Genomic DNA, 5,630 nt, shown 5'->3' with positions numbered 1-5,630 from the left:
AGTGAAAACTCCATCTCAAAAAAATAAAAATTTAAAATTTAAAAAAAAAAAAAACATGGGAGAGTAAAGCTACGAAGAAGAATGTAGAATCCCAACATTTACCTTTTAGCCTTTCCTCCTTCTTCTCCATGCCCTTCTGTCTCCCCAAATACAAAAATTTACAATGCCTTCCTACTTTGTTCCAAAATGACTCCTTCTGTCTGTCATTCAAGACTCTGTATAATCATCACACTACTTCCCTCTCGGATTTTATTGCCCACCCTACCCCTACCACAAGGCCAGCTGGTTTTCTCACTACTCCTATTTGCCTTGCTCACTCCCACCTCTCTGCCTTGTTGATGTGATTTACAACCCCCTTCACCCTTTTCTCCATTAGTCCAAACCATAACTTTCTTTCAAGGGTCAGCCCAAGTGCTCCCTCCTCCAAGAAGCCTTCTGTCACCTCCCCAACTCTCACTTTTCTCTATCTTTGTGCTACTAGCACATGCTCTTTCGTACTAGTCCTTCAACTCTTTCTGTGTTTGTCCTGCCTCCCCCCAAAAAGTGTAAAGTTAGTGAGGGAAGGATGCTCAATGACTGTTTATTGTGGCACTTGTTGATGACAATGGTGACTGACAAATGGTGTTGATGATGAAGCTTCCTCCCCCATACTTCCTCCATGAAACCATGCAAGACTCAGACACACTCATCTCTAAAAGCTGTGGCCACTGTAGCTGAGGCATAAACTCCTCTGGCTGAATGAGCATTGTCTCATTCAGCCATCAGCTCACAGAGGTTCCCAGACCACATAATCTGTCCCTTCTCAAGAATTTCTACAGCATTCTTTTGTTTATACCAGAGTGTAGCACCAAAATTATTTCAAGTGTATTAATTTTTATTCCCCAACTAAATTATCACAGGCTCCTTGAGGGCAGAGCCCCATTACGGTACTTTTGTTAGACTTCCCCATGACTGGTATAGACCTGTAAAGTTCCTGTCATCTGATCCCCCTCACCCACCGACTTCTCTATTTTCAGCCCTAGGACTCTCTGGCGCTTTAGGTCACTAAATCCTCTGGTCTCTTATTTCCCTGTTCCTTTGCCTTGCTGGGAGTAGCTAAGTGAGAATTTGCCGTTTCTATCCAAACATTCCTTGCTCTCTCAGGCCATCTCTAGATTCAAGCTCTTTACTCTTCTTGGGACTAAAGATGCTGGAAATGTTGGCAGTCATAAGGCTGCTGAGGCTCTAGGAACCCCTGTCCCATTAAGAGCATTGATCTCCCACAGACTAGTAATCTGGGATGACACCTAGGCTGCCCCCGAATGCCAGGTAGTGTTCAAGCATAAATTTCTCCTCCTGAGAAGCACTAGAATTCTGCAGGAAAGGGGAAGACCAAGATCTGACTCCTTACTACTCTACTTCCAACCACTGACTCAATGGGAACAAAGAGTGCATCTAAAAGCCACGTGGTCTAAAAGTTCTTGGCATCTTTATCAGCATTCAGAATCCCTCTGTAAGGCTCAGGGATGGGGTTGAGCTTTCCAAGCCTCTGCAGCCTGAAGACTGCTCAAAAGTCTCCAAGGAATTGATCTGTTAGAGGTGCGTGGCATGCATGTGAAAAGAGGAGAGGAAGGACAGAGATCTGCAGCAAGTGACTGACAGTCCAGTCACAAAACACTCATTGGTAGGAGGTGATGGGCAAGGCCCAGAGAATCAATAGCCAGAATGGAAGATGGCTTCCTTCTACAGAATGCTCAGTTTGGGCTGTTAGAATGCTTAAAAGGTATCTAGAGGCCAGGCATGGTGGCTCACGTCTGTAATCCCAGCGCTTTGGGAGGCCGAGGTGGGAGGATTGCTTGAGCCCAGGAGTTTGAGACCAGCCTGAGCAACAAAGTGAGACCCTGTCTCTACAAAAAAAATGAAAACAAAATTAGCTGGGCATGGTGACACACACCTGTAGTCCTAGCTACTCTAGAGGCTGAAGTTGGGAGGATCACTTGAGCCCGGGAAGTTGAAGCTGCAGTGGGTTGTGATTGTGCCACTGCACTCCAACCTGGGCGACAGAGCGACTCTGTCTCAAAACAAAAAAAGAAAGAAAACAAAAAAAGCCAGGTGCAGTGGTTCACACCTGTTAATCCCAGCACTTTAGGAGGCCGAGATGGGTAGATCACCTGAGGTCAGGAGTTTAAGACCAGATTGGGCAACATCGTGAAACCCCATTTCTACTAAAAATACAAAAATTAGCCAGGAGTAGTGGCACACATCTGTAATCCCAGCAACTCCGGAGGCTGAGGCATGAGAATCGCTTGAACCCAGGAGGTGGAGGTTGCAGTGAGCCGAGACTGTGCCATTGCATTCTAGCCTGGGTGACACTGAGACTCCGTCTAAAAAAAAACCAAAAAACAAAAAACAAAAAAAAAACGAATGCAAAATCAGTCATATCATCTAGGTCTTATTTGTCTTTTCACTATAAACTCCCTGAGAACAAAGACCTTTGCCTGTTAGTTCTGAGCTACTCCCTCATCAGTATCATCCATAGCTGTGATTTGGGCCTGGAGTTAAAACAGAAGTAACTTCCCTGCAGCCCTCACCCCTAGCATTTTTCTTCAACAAATCTGGTTAGAAATGACATCTAAATTAGTCTTGAAGGGAAAGAAGTGCTGCCACATAATGCAGCATGGCATTTGGGATGTTGGGTGTTGCCAGGCAGCTGGCGAGCTCTATTTACGTTGCCTGGTGGAAGAGAAGGGTCAGAGAGGGGAATATAATGATATTATTTATTTTTAAAATAATACCCTTTATTTAGAAATAACTCATATGCCATACAATTCACCCATTTAAAGTGTACAATTTAGTAGTTTTAGTACAAAGTCTGCAGCCATTACCATGACCTAGTGCCGGAACATTTCATCACCCCAAGAAACCCATGCCCATTAAGCACTCAGTCCCCATTCCCCACTCCCCGCAGCACTAGGCAACCATGAATCCACTTTCCATCTCAATAGATTTGTCTATTCTGGATGGAATCATACCATATATGATCACATATGACCTTTTGTATCTGGCTTCTTTCACTTAGTATGATGTTTTCAAGGTTCATCCATGTTGTGGCATGTATCAGTACTTCATTTCTTTTTATGGTAATACTACACTGTATGGATCTATCACAGAGAAACAGAACCAATTGGCACAAGGGGATAGCGGGAGATATATTTTAAGAAATTAGCATATGCAATTTGGGGGACTGGCAGGTCTGAAATTTGGGGCAGACTGGCAGGCTGGAAATTCAGAAAAGAGATGGTGTTGGGCCGGGCGCGGTGGCTCAAGCCTGTAATCCCAGCACTTTGGGAGGCCGAGATGGGCGGATCACGAGGTCAGGAGATTGAGACCATCCTGGCTAACACGAAGAAACCCTGTCTCTACTAAAAAAAAATACAAAAAACTAGCCAGGCGAGGTGGCGGGCGCCTGTAGTCCCAGCTACTCGGGAGGCTGAGGCAGGAGAATGGCGTAAACCCGGGAGGCAGAGCTTGCAGTGAGCTGAGATCCGGCCACTGCACTCCAGCCTGGGTGACAGAGCGAGACTTCGTCTCAAAAAAAAAAAAAAAAAAAAAGAGATGGTGTTGCAGTCTTGGATCCAAAGGCTTGAAATGCAGGCAGAATTTCTATATTGCAGCCTGGAGGCAGAATTCCTTCTTCTTCAGGAGACCTCGGCCTTTGCTCTTATTGCCTTCAACTGATTGGATGAAGCCACTGACATTATGGAGGGTAATCTGTCTATTGATTTTGTTAATCCCCTCTGAAAAATACCTTCACTACAATATCTAGACTGGTGTGTGACCAAACAACTGGGCACAATAGCCTAGCTAAGTTGACACATAATATTAACCACAACAGGATTGTCTCCACTTTTTGGCTCTTATGTGGATGATTTGAATACAAGTTTTTGCATGAATATGTGTTTTCAGTTCACTTGGGTACATACTTAGGAGTAAAATGCTAGATCATATGGTAACTATGTTTTGAGGGTTGCCAGACTCTTCTAAAGTGGCTGCACCATTTTACATTTCCATCAGCAGTGTATGATGGTTCCAATTTCTCCGCATACTTGACAACAATTTTTATATGTCTTTTTAAGTATAGTCATCCTAGTGGATTTGGTTTGCATTTCCCTGAGAGCTAAATTGATTGACTGAGAGAGAGTGTGTGTGAGAGAGACAGAGAGAGACAGAGAGAGAGAGGGTATGTAAGGGCATTTGAACACCAGCTGGTTACATTCATTCAGTTATTTCACTTTTCTTCTTTTTTTCTTAGTCAGATATAGCATTGTGGGGCACTCAGTTACTTCAATAAACATTCATTTGTAAATATTTATAATTGCAATCAGCAAGACAAAGATCTCTGCTCTTAAGGAGGTCACACAGTATAGTGGACATTTGTCCTTTGTAGGGGTTGCTGTCCAGCATATGAACCCCTGTATTTGGGAGAGAGGGCTTAGGAATCTTGGTGGGAAGTAGGTCCCCCTTGAAGAACACAGGCACATGACCTTGGCTCACCCAATCCAAAGATCCATCCCTTGGACTGGGAGCCAGCGACCCAAAGCAGTGGAAAATCTCTGATTGAGACAGCTATGAAAATGTGCCTTTCAGTTCTCCCAGCATGGGGAATGTAAATGACCTTGGCCCTAGCTGCTAGGTTCTAAATTCACCCCAATATTTGCAGCTTTTCTTTGAGGCCACATTGCTTCCAGCCAATGACTGAGCACAGCAGTGATACTAAGTCAGATCCATTTCTGGAAGACAGAACTATTCCAATAGGCAGCTTTGGCTACAGGACTCCCGTCAGCTAGGGCAAATTTTATTAGAACTGCTCTTCAGGCCAAGACTCTTCCTTCCCAACCTTCTTCTTGCCTTCTCTTATCCATAAAGGTCAGATTTACATTGCAGTCTGACAGCTTTTCCAGCTTCTTCCAGTTCTTGCCCTTTCTGTCATGGGCATTTCCCCCAGTCAATCTCTTGCATATCTAATTCCATCTTAGTGTCTGCTCCTTGGAGAATCTGAGCTAACACTGATGGCAGTTAGAGTGGTGGTGGTAGGCACTCACTAGTGCTAGGGAGGTGATCTGGTAATGGCCCAAGATTCATGATCTTTCCTGTTGCTTTCTATTCTTAGCTTGTCCATTGAGTCATCATGTAGTCTAGGGAGAGTCCCTTTCTCCTCTTGGTGGTAGTAGCAGTGGCAGTTGTGATGTTGGCTATATAGGCCTGAGTCTAGTTCTCCAGTCCAGCTGGTGATTTTGTGAGCTATTCAATATGCTTTCAATATATACGTTTTCTGCCTAAATTAGCCAGTCAATTTCTGTTGCTCACAACTGAAAACCCTCTGGATTATACAGGAAAGTGACAAAAACATTCAATCAAAATACAGCATGATAAAGGTTGTGTATTAGTTCATTCTCACACTGCTATAAAGAAATACCCATGGCCAGGCATGGTGGCTCACACCTGTAATCCCAGCACTTTGGGAGGCTGAGGTGGGCTGATCACTTGAGGCCAGGAGTATGAGACTAGCCTGGCCAAAATGGTGAAACCCCATCTCTAGTAAAAATACAAAAATTAGCCAGGCATGGTGGCACGCACCTGTGGTCCCAGCT

At 44.4% G+C, this 5,630-nt stretch overlaps 1 pseudogene; it reads left to right on the top strand.

Annotated features, from left to right (window-relative positions):
• The first annotated feature begins 2,656 nt into the window (after positions 1-2,656).
• LOC105528187 overlaps positions 2,657-5,630 on the top strand; it is a 30,661-nt pseudogene continuing 27,687 nt past the window's right edge.

Source organism: Mandrillus leucophaeus, unplaced genomic scaffold, assembly GCF_000951045.1.
Source record: "Mandrillus leucophaeus isolate KB7577 unplaced genomic scaffold, Mleu.le_1.0 Scaffold706, whole genome shotgun sequence".
Classification (NCBI taxonomy): domain Eukaryota; kingdom Metazoa; phylum Chordata; class Mammalia; order Primates; family Cercopithecidae; genus Mandrillus; species Mandrillus leucophaeus.
This window is presented reverse-complemented; position numbering and strand designations above follow the sequence as displayed.